Consider the following 16,010-nt stretch of genomic DNA (forward strand, 5'->3'; position numbering starts at 1 on the left):
ATATGCACGGAGAGTTACATACAAGAATGTTGATCATCGTGTGATTTATAACAGGGACTTTTTTGAGTAACCCACATATATTATGAAATAATTCAATTGAGTAATAAATTATAATAGCCACTTGATGGGATATTAGCAGCCATTAAAAATCATGTTTACAAAGACTTAATGACATTGGAAAATGTGACATATTCTTAATTGAAAATAAGCGAGGTCAATTCTGCTTAGAGTATGATTATACATGTATATGGAAAAAAAATTACAGAGAATACACCAAACTATTAACTGCAGGTATGTTATTCATGATTTTTATTTTCTCTACTTATTTGCATTTAAATTTTCTATATTGACAGCACCTTTTTTCAATTTTTTGATTGTGGCAAAATACATGTAATGTAAAGTTTGTCATTTAAACCATTTTTAAGTGTACAGTTCAGTGGTATTAAATACATTCATGATGTTGAGCAAACAATACCACCACCCATCCCCGTAACTCTTTTCCTCTTGTGAAACAGAAACTCTATACCCATTAAACAATAACTTCTCATTCCCGCTCCCACCAACCCCTGCTTTCCATTCTACTTTCTGTTTCTGTGAATTTGACTACACTCGGTACCTCATACAAGTAAAATCATTACAGTGTTTGTCCCTTTGTGACTGACTTGTTTCACTTAGCATAATGTCCTCCAGGTTCATCCATGCTTAGCAGATGCCCCAATTTCCTTTCTTTTTAAGGCTGAATAATATTCCACTGTATGTATAAACCACATTTTGGTTATCCATTCCTCTTTCAATGGACATTTGGGTTGCTTCCACGTCTTAACTACTGTAAATCGTGCTGCTATAAACATCGGTATACAAATATCCCTTTAAAGAAATATCTCTTTATCAGAAAAAATATTTAAGAAGGGGAAAATCTGTTTTTCTTTAGCAGCCTCCAAAATAGAATCAAGAGTAATTAAATATACAATAAATGCACAGTGACTAGGTAAATAGTGCTGTTTTAAAACTAAGTCTGTTCTTTGAAAAGAAAATTAAAATGAGGGAAAATAAGAAGATAGTTTTATTATGGGACTTTTCAATCTTTGTATTATATTAATATTTTCATGACTATATGTTATGTTTTAAGAGCTATTTCTTATTGAACCTCAAAAAGGGATATAAAGCATGCACATCTCTCTGTGGAGAAAACAGAGCTTTACTAACCATTTTGGAATTTCAAACTGTAAAATTACAGTGATTATGTCATAATGAGCTTATGTACAAAATAATGTAAAAGATTTGGTCTGATTGCTCATTAACCCCCTTTATGCTCATTCCCGGTCCGAATCAGAGAACAGCAGATTCACAGAAGGCTGGGGGAGGACCCTTCAAATTCACTCTGTCTAACTGCCCCACTCGTAGTGAGAGCCACTGAGACTCAGAGGGGGAAGCGCTGATGGTAACTGAAAGGGGCAAAGCTAAGACTGGCACCTGCCCATGTGCCTGCCAGCTCCTTTTCTCTACGCACATGGTCAGAAACCTCCCATCCCCATTGGGATCATCCCACCCTCAGCTGGAGGTAAGGTTGTGAGGGCAGCTTTGGTGATATATGTGCCCCCACCCACTGAGTTCCAGTCAGGGTCCTTCCACAGTCCTAGAAGGGCCACCTAGACTCACCACCTTCCGTCTTGCTCTCATGCCTGCGCTGAATGTGGCTCTGGAGAAAGGTGGCATTCACGAACATCTTGTCACACTGATGGCACTACATAGAGAGGAAGCAGTGGAAAGTGCAGGATTAAATCACCTGACTGAGCCTGGGATTCTCTGTTTCAGAAATATATACACCCTTAGACACATATGCAACATTCACTCATTCACATACACCATAAACATATTTTCATGTGCATGCTTCTACACACACATAAGCACACATTACAAAATACACACTCTACAAACACACACACACACACACACACACACACACACACACACACACACGGTATAAACTGATCAGGTAGCCTCAGGTCCTCTGGCCATGAGCAGTGTCTCTAAAATCTGTTCCTAACCAGTGACTATGCCCCCACTGTGACCTCAGAGTCCAGAGGATAGTGCTGCCCAGGTGAGCCAGTGACTGGGCACCCACCCCTCCTACTCTCCTTGCCCCATTGATATTCCTCACCATGTGGTATATCTGGCCATCTGGCTGCTGGAGCAGATTCTGCAAGGTGCTGATCATCTTTCGACGCTCATGGCTTTCCTTCCGCACACCCTTGAGCTCTTCAGCTTGGCGGCCCAGCTCCTGCTGACCACGCTCCTGCTGGTCCAGGCTGGCCTGCAGCCGTGCCTCTAGCTGGACAATGCTGGTCCACATGCTGTTCTGGCAGTGAACCAGGTACTCAATTGACAGCTGCGCCAGGCGCAGTACCTTGAGCAGCGCCGGGTCCATAGGCTTCCCACAGTGGATGCATGCCTCTCTGTCCAAGTTGCAGAGGGTGATGCTAGTGATGTTCTCCTGCAGGGTGGCTACATCCAGCTCCCGTATCACACGGTCCACATCTATGGCACTGATGCGCCTCCAGTCCATGCTCTCATGGCGAGCCTGGAACTGGAAGGGAGGGACTGTATAGGCCCCAAAGACGGGACGATAGAATCCCTGAGCAGTGCCAATGGGTAACTCCATGGCTGGGGAAACCTTGGGCTGAGCACCAAACGAGGGTGCTGCCAAGGTCACAGGAGGAAGCAAAGGAGATGAGATAGGGTCTGGAAAATGAGAAGAGAGTCCAAGTTAGGCAAGGTGCATGGACTGCATGTGCCGTACACCTGGCCAGCAGGAGCCTAAGTGGGGGAAGTGAGGGATCTGAACAGCAGCTAGAGGGTGAGTGCTATGCACTGATGTGGCCAGAGCCATGGAAAGCAAGAGTGTGGGTTTTATAGTCACCCAGCTGTGGGTTCAGATCCTCAGTCTTGGGCAAGTCCCTTCACCTCTTTAAGCCTCTGAGGTGTATCGGGAATCATGGGGCTCACCTTGCAGGTTTGGAGTTAGAAATGAGGCAGGTGAAGCACCCAGCCTAGTGCCTGGCACATAGTAGGACCTCAGTGAATGACCCATGCCCAAGTCCACTGACACAGTTTTTTGTTGGGGAAAACTGTCAATTGTATAAGTTGGTCCTTCTTCAACCTTACATTGGCCTCAGGATAAAGTCCAACAACTTGCCACGGGTGGCAGAGCCACCTGAGATCCACCACTGCCCTCTTCTGCATCTCATTACATGATCATGCCAGACAGGGGTAGGCTCCATTTCCCAGTTTTCCGGGCTGTAGGGTGTCATCACATGACTATGTTCTCTCCCGTGGGGTGTAAGTGAAATGATGCCCATCACTGCGGGGGTGGGAAGAAGGGGTGCTCAAGACAGGTCCGTGTTTCTGAGCTCAGACTGTGCTTAGTCCGCGATGGCCTTTTGTCTCAAATCTAATGGTTTAGTGAAAGGAGGTCCAGTGTTTTGTCAAAGACTCAGAGTCTACTCTCCACTTTCTTGGTAGACATAGAAAGTTTCTCTCTCTTTGAAAAGTGATTTGACAAAACAACGGCAATTTTAACCCAATATTCCACTACTAAGAATTACAATTTATTCTACAGATAAACTCATACAAGTGTGCAAAGGTGCTTGTGCAAAAATTGTCATTTCAGTGCTGATGGTAATAGCAAAGTATAAGAAAAAGTACAAGAAAGCAAAGTACAAAGACAATAAAGGAATAAATTGTATCTCTATACAATGCAATACTATCAGCTATCGATGAGCCCGAGGCAGCTTTACATGTATTGTAGGCAGTAACATAGAAATATATACACACACATGTGAAAATATATGTGTACATACATGTATACACTTCTGATTCTGTTTAAATGATATATTTAATAACTTTCAAAAATAAGAGAAATGTATTTCTCACATATATATCTCTATATCTGCATATATAGAGATATATTATAAAAGATATATATATTGTATTAGAATGGCTGTCTGTGTGGGAGTAGGTAACTGGATGTGTGAAATAAGATTTAAATAAATGAATAGATGGATCGTCCATGGGTAGGAGATGGATAAATAGATAGGTAGGTAGATAAACAGATACATAGATAGATAGACAGGCCCTACACCTACCAACGATGATATATGAATGATACATATGTGTTATTCCTGTATAATCAAAATTAAATAAAATATATGAATTTAGCCCGGCTGGGTGTGGCAGAGCGATTGAGCATCACCCTAGGATCCAAGAGATTGGGGTTCGATTACTGGTCAGGGCACATGCGCGGGTCGCGGGCTCGATCCCCAGTCGGGGGCGTGCAGGAAGCAGCCGATCAATGACTCTCTCATCATTCATGTTTCTGTCCCTCTCTCCCCCTCTCCTTTCCTCTCTCTGAAATCAATAAAGATATATTTAAAAAAAAAAGTATATATATTTATATATGAATTTATGACTCACTGTATATAATTCCATTAGCATAGAATATTTCTAGAAAAACAGGCCAGCTGTTAGCAGTAGTTACCTCGGCATGAGAATGGCAGTTAGGGGATCTTTATTCCCACCTTCTACCATCCATACTATTCAGAATGTTTTGCATCACAATCTATTACTTTTATAATTATTAAGGAAAAATATACAATTTCTGTCCTTGAGGAACTTAGAATCTGGGGCAGTAAGAAGTACATACGACTCTACTTAAGCTCTTTCTAGATCAGGTTTTCAGACTTTTAAGTGCAATAGAGAGAGAAGAGGAAGGTCACTGACATCATGAAGGGGAAAGGCCTTGAGGAAACGGTAGTGGTGGGTTTGCAAAGAGGGGAAGCGCCTCCAGGAAAGGGCCCGACCTCCCGAAGGCCCTGTGTTCATTTGGGAAAAGGGATGACAGGCTTGCCGCCCCCCCCCCAGGGTGCCGTGGGAACTGAGGACAGGCAGACGGACTGCACTCATGAGTAATAGCAGCTGCAGTGCAGGGAGTGCCAGCCTCTGAGCCAGATGCCAAGTCCACATACAAGCCTACAGACTATTACTATTCCCATTTTACAGACTAGGACATTGATTTCTGGAGAGGTTAAGTGGCTTGCCCCAGGTAGAAAGGCACAACTGAAGGCAGTTGGAGGTGCCTCTGGCACCAAAACCTGTGTAGTTTGAACCGCCCAACATGGTTCTTAAAACTATCCTAAAAGTTTGCTTTGATGGGATCATTCCTCATCCCTCAAACTCATTCATTCATTTGCTCACTCCCCCCGGCCCTGATTTATAGCATGCCTTCCTGGGCCAAGCCCTGGGCCAGGCTCCTGAGGGACAGTAACCACACACCTGCCCCCCACCCAGGAGCTCAGGGTTCCTCCGTGTTGCCACAGTAACGAGTCCAAACCCGAAGCCTGGTCTGGAAGCCTGTCCACAGGATGCCACTGACAGACCTTCGCCACTTCGGCGCCCACGCTTCCCTTTCTCAGATACTCTTCCCCACACAGACTCCAAAAGTAAGCCCCGTAGCCTCCAGCACGCCCACCGTGGCCCTGCGGAGAGCAGCACGGGGCTTATGTGATGATAGCAGCCACCACTGATTAAGGATCTATGTCTCAGGCAACGCGCCCGCGTTTACAAGAACTGTTTCTACCCCTCATACAGCCTTGCGTGTAGCTGTGATTCACCTCAACTCAAAATGGAAAAACTGAGGCTCAGAAAAGCTAAGGAACCTTCCCCAGATCACTGAGCTAGTAAGTAACGAAGCCAAGGTTCAAATCAAGTTCTGTCTGACTCCAAACCTTTTCAATGATGCCAAACTGCCTCCCAATGGTGGTGGTGACGATATGTAAGTTATTGCCCAGTATGGAAATTACAGTACCTGAGATTTCTAAACCAACCTGCAAGGAACGAAAGTTTATAGCCAATCACAGTAGCGTCAACACTCGAAACGTCAAATTCTCCTCGAATTCTCCACAGACTCAACTGTCAACCTTGAGTCCAGTAGACAAAGTCCGGTGAGAATGTTCCTGGTTACCTGTCAACCGCCTTGCCTGTGGGGGAGGGGATGGAAGACCTGCTTTCTCCACTGACTCAGCAGCAGACTGCTCATCCCACATGTGGGAACAGGGACACAGGCAGGGAGGACTCACTGTCATTAGAAAGTGCACAGCTGTGTTAACCATCTCTAGAGGTTTAGGTCAGATCCCAGGACAATGTCCCAATCCTAGACCAATGTCATGAATTCGTGGGACCCAAAGACTGATATTTATGCTAGCATTTCAATCTCACTTCCTTGTTCCAGATCATTTCTACCTGGGACAATCCCACAGCCAAGGAAGGAAGCCCTTGTGCTGCACATATCCAGGGACGGGGGGTGGGGGGTGGGGTCGGGGGTGCTCACCACCTCAGAAGGCACCCATCCCACGTGCAACAATTCCTGGAGGCTTCATGATTCTTCTGAAACCCGCCCACCTGTACTCTGTCATAGACAACTCCTACAAAATTCACCAAACATTTAAATGCAACTCGGGATGATTTTTTAATATAAATTGACAGCTAGACTAAACAACCACCCCTGCTACCTTCCTGTCTCTTCTGCTTCCTCAAAAGGCAGCCAAATTGGTAGTTACAGACAGACACAGAGAAGAAGATTAGAGCTGGGGAACACAATATTCAATAATATCACGAAAAATATGTATGCGGCCAGGTGGTAGCTTGAAGCACCAGGAGTCTGCTCTGTAAAGAACTTGATTTTCTAACCACTTCCCTGTACATCTGACACTAATACAGAATAACATTGAATGTGAATTGTAATTGAGAAATAAAAATATTTTTTAAAAAAGAATGCAGGCAAGTAGAGCATATGGAGGGAGCCAGGCTTCCAAGCTAGCTGTCAGACAATCGTTGACAAGCCTGCCCTGGTTCTGAGCCTGACTGAGGGACCAGCCTCCTCTAGATGGGGGCCCTCTCAGTGGCGACTCCTCAGCTCCAGGGGGAGGTGTTAGAGACTGTGTGGCACGGGAGGGAGACCAGCAGCCTTGTCTGCAGGTGGGGGTGGTCAAGGCCACAGCTGGAGCACCTCACACTCAACACACCTCTCTTCAAAGTGCAGTTAGAAATCTCCTCCAGCACACAGTGCAGGAGCAGCAGGCCCTGGGCCCTTGGACTGCTTGGTGAATGAGGCCCCTGCCCTGACCTAACAAGCTGTCTTCTGCCAGCCTCTGGCCCCTTGTCCTGTACTAAGCAAGTCTCCACTGGACTTCCATGTGCAGCCACCTCACTGAAAACACCTTTGCTGCCTCCAGCTAAAGTCCAGGCCCGGAGAGCAAGAGGGATGAACTAGAGATCCAATGAGTTTGTTTTTAAATCACCTCATTACAAAAAAGAACCCCTTTTCCTACAGAACTCAAAGCATTACCCACCCCCACCCCCACCCCCCACCAAATCCTTTTACTTTTTTCCAAAAGGAAAAATCCAACTCTGTTCTCCCAGGGAAGCCCAGTTCTGGAGGTTCAGTCATTCTTGCTTCCCTCTCTGGGTACCTCTGTCCAGAGCAAACCGTAATACTTGGAGTAAAGTGCCCAGCTGGAGTGTCGAAAGCCCGAGGCCAATCTAGGGTTCAGATCCCCAGCTCTGTGTCGCGACCCCCCGTGGGGGGTACAGAACAGCTAATATTTAGCCTACTGCCACGACGGGCACAGATCACTTCCACCCACGCTTGTTCTGGGCCTAATTCCTGGCATAGTTTATCCATGGGACCTGGCTCACCTAAGGGTCCTGGTACCAGGAGAGTGGGCCGACTTGCCAGAGGCACCGGCTCTACTCCTCCTCCTGTCCCAGCCTCCAGGGTCCTTCAAACACCCCCAACAGCCTCAGGCCTTTGCCAGAAGCCTCCTGGGTGAGAGCATGCGCACGTGCTGTGGACCAGAATGCGACCCCAGCCTCAGGAACCCTGGCGCTCTCCTCGGAGGGAACAGAGCCCCCTGTGGCCACCTCAGTGCTGCCACCTACAGGGCCGGGCACGAGTGAACCTCTCTGCCCCAGCATGGAGGCCTAGGTCTGTAGGATCTCCATCTCCACACAAGCGCCCCAGCCCATGATAAAGAGGGGTGGAGTCTCTCCCCAGTCCCCAGGCACCAGCTATTTCTAGATCTGTTACAAGGGGGAGGGAGGGATTGCCTGGTTTAATCCCTTAGGAAAATCCAGGATCCCTGTGAATGGGTCCCAGGCTTTGCTGAGAGGCAGTGTCTGGAGCCCAGGGAGGCGGGAAGTGCCCCTGTACACACACACACACACACACACACACACACACACACACACACACACAGCCCAGCTGCCCTAAACTAAAGGGACCCTCCTGGTTTCTGATTTGGCCCCAAGCTAGTCCTTTGAGTGACTCCCAGGCCTGGTCAGATGTCAAATACTCCGCCGCCCCCCACCGGCTGGCTTGTCCTGTGCATGTAGTTGTGAAGCCCAGGACCAAAGAACTCTTTCTCTCCTGTCCTCAGACCCTGGTCCTTTCCCACAGCAAGCCCCTGTTCTAGTGAGACTCAGATTTCTGGGGAGATTTTAAAGGCTTTTCTCTCACCCCAGCCTCAATCTGCCAAGCTCTGTATCTTGGGGCAGCCAAAGCAAAAGCCCATGGGACCTGTGCTGGCAGAGATGCGGAGAAAATGGAAGCCCATGCACTGCTGGTGGGAGTGAGAATGGCACAGCCGCCCGATCAGTGCAGCTCAGCTGCTGATCATCCACCTGTGAGCCAGTTTATGGTTCGATTCCACATCCAGGCGAGAGGCTGGGTTGTGATCAAGATTCCTAGTGGGGGGCGTGCAGGAGGCAGCCCATCAGTGAGTCACCATTGATGTTTCTCTCCCTCTCTCTCTTTCTCTCTTCCTCTCTCCGAAATCAATTTTTTAAATAAATGGTACAGCTGCTGTAAAAAAAGAATGGCGATTCCTTGAGAAATTACACATAGAATTGCCATATGGTCCAGCAGTTCCACTCCTGGGTATATACTCAAAAGAATTGAAAGCAGAAATTGAAATATTTGTACACAACATCAGGCTTTACAATAGCCAACAGGGGGAAGCAACCCAAGTGTCCATTGACATACGAATGGATTTAAAAATGTGGTACATACATGCATACAAAGGAATATTATTTAGCCTTAAAAAGGAATGGAATTCTGAGAATGCTACAACATGAACCTTGAAAATACGCCAGGCACAAAAGGACAAATAGAACATGATTCCACTTGCACATCATACCTAGAAGAGACAAATTCATACAGATATTCCAAAAAATACAATAGTGGTTCCCAGGGCAGAGAGGGGGAGGGAAGGGAGAGGAGTCAGTGTTTGGTGGGTTCAGGGTTTCACGTTAGGAAGATGAAAACGTTCTGAGTGTGGGCAGTGGCGTTGGTTCCACAGCAATGTGACTGTACTTACAGCCCCTGAACTGGACACTTCAAAATGGAAAACATGGCAGATGTTATGGTCTGTAGAGTTTATGCTACGTTTTGAAATGTTGGAAAAAACGATGGTTGTGGCAGGCACCAGGCCCAAGAAGGAATGTCTGTGAGCATCTGCTCCGACGGGAGCCTTGTCCCTCCTCTCCTGGTCAGCACGCTCTTCTTTGCAGGAGTTCCCCTGCCCACTGCGAGGAGGGAAGAGCCTAGGCTTTGGAGTCAAAGGTTCATTTACATTCTGCATTCACAAGCTGTGAAACCCTGGGGAAGCCACTTCACCTCCTTGTGAAGTGGGAAAAATCAACTCTGCCTAAAGCATCCCTAGGCTGTCAGCAGGTGTCCTCCGAGTTAAGCCCAGTGGGAAACCTGGGGGGGCCCAGTGTATCCCTGAAGTGCAGAAAGTAGCTCTGAGGGTACCTGTTTGTGCTCGCCATTTCCATAGCTTTTCATTTCCCCATGTATAAGCAGGGTACCCTCTTATGCACGACTGTTGAGAGAAAGTGGACTTGACGTGCACCCCAGTTGACCTCCATAGTAAGGTTAAAAGCTAAAGACTCCACCCTCAGCTAACCAAGACCTGCCATGCATGACACACCCACATCTTCCCTCACTAGGCCAGAGCTCAACATCCAACACAGCCAAGAGGTCTTGAGCGCCTACTGTGTGTCAGGCTCTGTCCCAGGGCCTGAGGATACCAAGAGTGGATAGGAGACTAGATCACTTAACCCTGGGAAGCTGTCACCCTCTCTTGTGCCACCTCTGCCACAGCACACACAAGATTTGTGGCACCATGGTCGCAGACACAGGAACAGGACAAAGGTGTCTGGGGCTTCTCTACTACAGACAGAGGAAGCTACTCTTACCGACATGTGACGAAGCCCCCACACCCCTGCAGACAGTGGAGATCAGGGGAAAGCGAGGCACTGCAGGAAGTGTTTAGTGCCAGGATGTAGCAGCAACAAACCAGCGTTGGCTCTATTTGATCCCGGGACCCGACTCCCCAGTCACCAACCCCTCTGGGCCTTGAATCATGTCCCCGTAAGTCCTGGGACAGTGCTGACGACAGAGATTTTCCACCAGCGTGTTGCGGCCTCTAACCACGCCCCTCCCTCCCTGGTTCAGGTAGTTCCACAGATGCAGGGCATAGGAGTGTGAAGCCTGGCTCCCTGTTCCCCACCTCATAGTCGCGCCTCCACTCTGGATAGGGGATGGGGTAAAATCTTTGGGGGTGGAGGAAGGACAAGTTCAAACACCTGAGGTCGCTCACCTCCTGGAAGTGTTCAACTTTGCACCACACTCTCAACATCCTTGTCATCAAACGGGACCCTGGTGGCCCCAAATGTGTGAATTGTAGTGTTCAACAAAGTTTTCCATGCACTGCCATAGGAAGGAGTGGCGGCGGAGGAATCCAAACACCCCGTTACTAGAGGACTGCGGAGCCTGTGCCGCCCAGAAGTTCTCCTCAGGGATGGGCCTGATGGAGATGACATCGGTGTCCATGTAGACGCCCGGTATTTCCAGGTGATGGCCAGGCGGGACGCCTCTGAGCTGACATGGAGCCAGCTTCTCTCTGCACTGGTGCTGATCTGCAGGAGCAGGTGCAAATCAGCCTGAGCAGCGCGGGGGAGGGAGGGGAGTCACAGAAGGAGGCCTGGCCCAGGCTGCCGGGGAGGGGCAGCAAGCCTGCTTCCCAAATACCTATTTGCCAAGGGACCAATTTTGCCAATTTACCAACATTGCCTCCTTCACCCAAGTGTTGCCTTTAAGTAAAAAGTTTACAACAATCAATTTCCATGGGAAGACTTCAGTGGCTTTAAATTTTCTTCTTTAAATGAAAGAAGTGGAAAGATAAAGTAGAAACCAGAAGGGATTCCGCAGTGAACTCTATGAGTCATTTTCAGGAAGTTGGATGCTATCGCAAACTTGATAGAAAGAAATTTTTTAAAGTCCTAGAAGTACTAAAAACTGACAAAAAAAAAAAAAGATAGAGTCGAAAATATAGGAAAAAATCAATATTTGTGCTATTTGAGAAATTTGCAAAAGAACCTTAAAATGCATGTATGCCTTCGTTCAATAACTAATTCTACATTAAAGGAATTAAGATGTCCCACTCATCGATGGCTTCTTGTTTCCTACGTGCCCGAGGTTCCCCAGGAACAGCTCTTTGGGTCTTTCCTCTTGGACCTGAGTTAGTTCTCTGGACCCCTCAATTCAGGCCTCAGGGCACTTGGCATCTTACCATAGGTCCTTGACATCAAGTGGATGGGTTGTTTTTTCCTTCCAGAGCGGGGGTCGGGGGTCAGAGGGGAAGGGAGGAGAGAGCAGAGCTCCTGCACCCTGCTTAGGGATGACTAGAGGGCTCCATTTGCGCAGTGATACATGCCTAGTGCCTGCATTTCTGGTGGGTCATGTAGTCGGTGCCTTCCAACCATCTACACCATGGCCCAAACCATTGAACAAGTGGTCAAGGCAGAGATCAGTGAAGTAGTTGGGGGCCTTCGTCACAGGGGTGAAAGTGAGCATTAGTGATGCAGTGAGACCCCAAACACAAAAAGTAGGACCTTTCTGACCAAGAACCTAGTAGAGGGAATGATGGAAAGAGCACTAGTTTGGAGTCATGCCTCCGCTTGCCACAGGCTCTGGGCACCAGGGCAAGTCCCAAAACTGCTCAGAGCCTCAGCCCTTTTGTACAGTGTGGGAAATAGGTGACCTCATGCTCAAAGTGAGGGTGAGGGGCTCTGTAAACCCAAGAAGCTACTTTCACTTTTCACCAAGGAAAACAGGAGATAATAGAACACAATTACTGTAGATGGTATTTGACTCCCTGATGACAAACATGAAGTTCTTGGTGTGTGTGTTTTTGTTTTTTCAGATAAGTGAAGTATATTTCCCTTGGAACCCTGAAGAAGAAATACGCAGCTCTGTTTTGGAGTTGATATGTGCACAGATTCCAGCAGTCAGGCACTGATACCCAGGGCTCTTTTGGGATCACAGCCTGATGTCCTTCCTGAGTCTTTCTGAAGAGGCTTTCTGTCATCTGAGCCACTCTGCCAGGAACTCCCCAGGCTCCCAGATCCATCCCTTCAGCCTTCCCTCTGGTGTGAACAGAACTGCTTTCCCTTCTGTTTGCTCCTCTTTCTGCCTCATTGGGATGGCATCACACTGACTTTCTGTGTGTGTGGGAGCAGGTGCCACAGGAGGAGCTCCTAAGATGACTCCACAGATCCCTAGAGGCTCCCCGGAAGTGATTTGGGAACTTGGGGCCACAGTTTATATTAGTTCCTTTACCGTGGGTGCCATTGGTGCACAGGTCCTATGTATTGCCTGCCCAAGGAATGTTCCTGCCCTTTGACCCCCATGACCTTTGTTCAAAATTCCTCCAAATGTCTTCACCACACAATGGCAGGCTTTCTCCCACCAGTCAAGCAACACATAGGAATAGATATCTGAGTTGAGAAGTGCAGAGTTATTTGTCTTCGAGAAATGGGTGGGTCTGAATATGCTGGTGAAAGCCACCTGTGCATCCCGATGTTGTCTACTTTCCCAAAAGTTCCTGCCTCCCTTGAGAAAGCTCCTGTTTTCTCCATCATAATCTAAGCCAGACTTGGTCAATGCGGTGACCATGGGGCCTGGGCAGCTGCTACTGCCTGATGAGACCTAAGGACCTGTGCAGGGATATAGCCACAAGTAAACAAAGCACAAGAACAGGATGGGGAAAGACCTCTGAATCCACTGTACTCCTCTTTTCCCCATTCAATATTATTCCACTCTTCTTTTTATTTTACAATATTGTTCTTTGGATGTTTGGAGCTAGTCTGAAGAAAATACAGTGCAGGGGGGAAAACCCCAACCAGAGCAGAGATTTCCCCCACTCTCCAAGCCTAGGGATAACCTCTGATACTCAACTGGGAAAACTCCAATGTTTGGGCCTACACACCCCCTGATATAAAGTACTCACTGTATTAAGAAGGAAAAGTTAAAGGAATTTTTAACACTAAATGTTTGTTGAACTGAATTACACGTGAAAAGGGCATCTCTTGATTCTGTAGCTTCTTTGATTTATTGAAAGAAGGAAATACTCAAGCCAACAATACTTGTCCTACTTACTTTGGAGCCCTTGGAACCACAGTTCTGGTTTTTAACATATTTGTCAAGTAAGTGGGACTGATAAAGTTTTGAAAGCATTCAGCTATTAAAAGGGCAAAACCAATACACAGAATGATGGCTTATCACCATCACCAGTTCCTGCCCTGGCGGGGTAGCTCAGATGGCTAGAGTGTCCTCCCGATACACCAAGGCTGCGGGTTTGATCCGGGTCAGGGCACATACAAGAATCAACCAATCGATGCATAAATAACTGAATCAAAAAAAAATCCATGCTTCTCTCTCCTTTTTCTGCAACTCCAAAATCAGTAAATGTTTTTAAAATTCTAAAAAGAATCCGAAAAAAGAAAAGAAAAAAAAAGCCAATTCCTTTCCCCACTGTTCTGAAGCTGGAACAAACAGTGGAGACCTGGGTTCACATGAATGAGCAGGGGCAGTTCACTGCGGAGTGAGGGATAATCCACAGCCTAGCACCTGGGAACCATGTGAGAATAACAGAAGGACATTGACGAGTGACAGTATCAACAGTAAGTCCTGAAAACCATTTTCTTTCTTACTGATCATCAGTGAATTGATGCCAGCATAGAATCCCCTTGTCCGAATATGTTACACTCTGCTGCTCGTCTAAGGGAGTCCCCCTGGCAGTCAAATGTTGGGCTGTATGAAATTCCACGTCTGGGGGTCGAGCATCGTCTGAGGCTTGGCAGAGGGGAGAGGCAGATGCGTACCCAGAATATTCATTCCTGTGGGGCTGCAGCAGTGGCAGGGGCGTCACTAGTCAACCAACTGAGCGGCAAGTAGCAGCTGCTGTCCTCAAGAACTAGCACCATATCAAGGGCTCAGTGTTGAGCTCTGTTCCCGCCAAAGGGGACATTCGGGGGCAGAGGAGCTAGAGCAGCCTTGGGAAGTGGGCGTCTATGCTGTTGGGCCATTTGGCCTCTCTCTTGCCACCACAGCCATTCCACCCACGTGCCCATCGTGCCAGTTCTGGGCTGGTGACCAAGCAGATCGTCAGCAGTGCACCAATGCTCCTGTCGGCAAACAGGCACAAAAGATCTTTTCGGGTAATGGAAATACTCTAAAACTGCATTATGGGATGCTCGCACACAAAAGAGCCACCTGCTGTGGAAGGTCTGCATGTGGCCGTCCTTGGGGGGCACGGCCATGAGGTGCAGGTCGCCGCAGCTCAGCACAAGGTCTGTGGGCCCCGACCCGCTGCTCCGCCAGCGCCAGCGTCTCCTAGATCTTGTCCAGCTCCCTGTGGCAGCAGCCGGCCACAGCTCCCGCATCCTGAGGGCCCGAGGCGGGGAGCGCTGCCCGCAACCCCTCGAGCAGAGGATCCCAGCTCGGGGAGCAGAGGCTGGGCTGAGGGCTCAGCTCCCGCCAACGTAAACGGAGCCGCCTCCTCTTGAGAGGCCTGCAGTCTAACTCACTTCCGGTCTCAAGTCTCGCGAGAGAGGTTCCCTCCCCCAGGATCCCAAAGAGCTTTCAGGGGGACGCGGGTCTCCAAGTCTCAGCAGGGGACGGATAAGAAAAGTCACAACCACCGGAGTCAAAAAAGAAGTCCTCAGAAATAGAGCTTTAGTTTGATAAAATTAAACCAAACTAGGAAGTGAGCAGGTGCGATTGGTAATACCCCAGGAGGAAGCTCTCACGGTGAAGATAAATGCATGAAAGTGAATTAGAAATTCACCAAAAAAGATGGTTAAAGAAACAAAAAATAACGGTACTTTAAAAATAAACGTAAAAACTCACTGAGTATTTAAAAATTATCCCCCTCAAGAGTTTCTGAAATTACCAGTGTAGCTGTTTGTTCGTTTGTGTGTGTGTGTGTGTGTGTGTGTGTGTGTGTTTAAGGGGCCAGGGACCCTTCACTCTCTGGGCAGAGGGTCGTTGGCGCAACTGGACAGGACTCAGGAGAGCGCCGAGCGGGCAGAGCCTCCAGGAGGGGGCACCAGGCGCCCACTGAGCAGCCCAGAGGGACACAGCCAACAAACAGAACACCTCTGACAAAACCCAGTCAAGAGAAATAACCTAATCGGGACCACACAGAGGACAGTTCGTCCTTCTCTGCTTGTTTTTATTTTTATTGAATTTATTGGGGTAATACTGGTTAACAAAATTGTATAAGTTCTAGGGTCTCAATATTATACCACATCATCTGTACACAGTATTGTGTGCTCACCCCCTGAAGTCAAGTCTGGTCCATCACCGTTCATTCCCCTATGACCTTCTCCACCTCCCTCTCCCCTCCGGCCTCCGTCACCACCCTGTTTTCTGTGTCCACGAGTTTTTCTTTTTTTTTTTTTCTCAGTCCCTCCACCCACAACCCAGCCTCCCCAAACCTCCACAGCTCTCAGCCTGCCCTCTATCTAGAGTCAGTCACTCTTTTCATTGTTAGTGATTTTGTTCCTTAGATTGCACATATGAGTGAAATCGTAGGGTACTTGGAGAG

General features: G+C 47.8%; 1 pseudogene across 1 annotated transcript in view; it reads right to left on the reverse strand.

The window, feature by feature from the left end:
* Positions 1 to 10,426: 10,426 nt before the first annotated feature.
* LOC308567468 (alpha-1,4-N-acetylglucosaminyltransferase-like) overlaps positions 10,427 to 16,010 on the reverse strand; it is a 71,137-nt pseudogene continuing 65,553 nt past the window's right edge. The window contains exon 2 of the transcript in view: positions 10,427 to 11,037. The product of the transcript in view is annotated as an alpha-1,4-N-acetylglucosaminyltransferase-like (transcript). The remainder of the gene's footprint in view (positions 11,038 to 16,010) is intronic.

The sequence above is a fragment of the Miniopterus schreibersii genome (genome assembly GCF_964146895.1).
Source record: "Miniopterus schreibersii genome assembly, chromosome: 15".
NCBI classification, from domain to species: domain Eukaryota; kingdom Metazoa; phylum Chordata; class Mammalia; order Chiroptera; family Miniopteridae; genus Miniopterus; species Miniopterus schreibersii.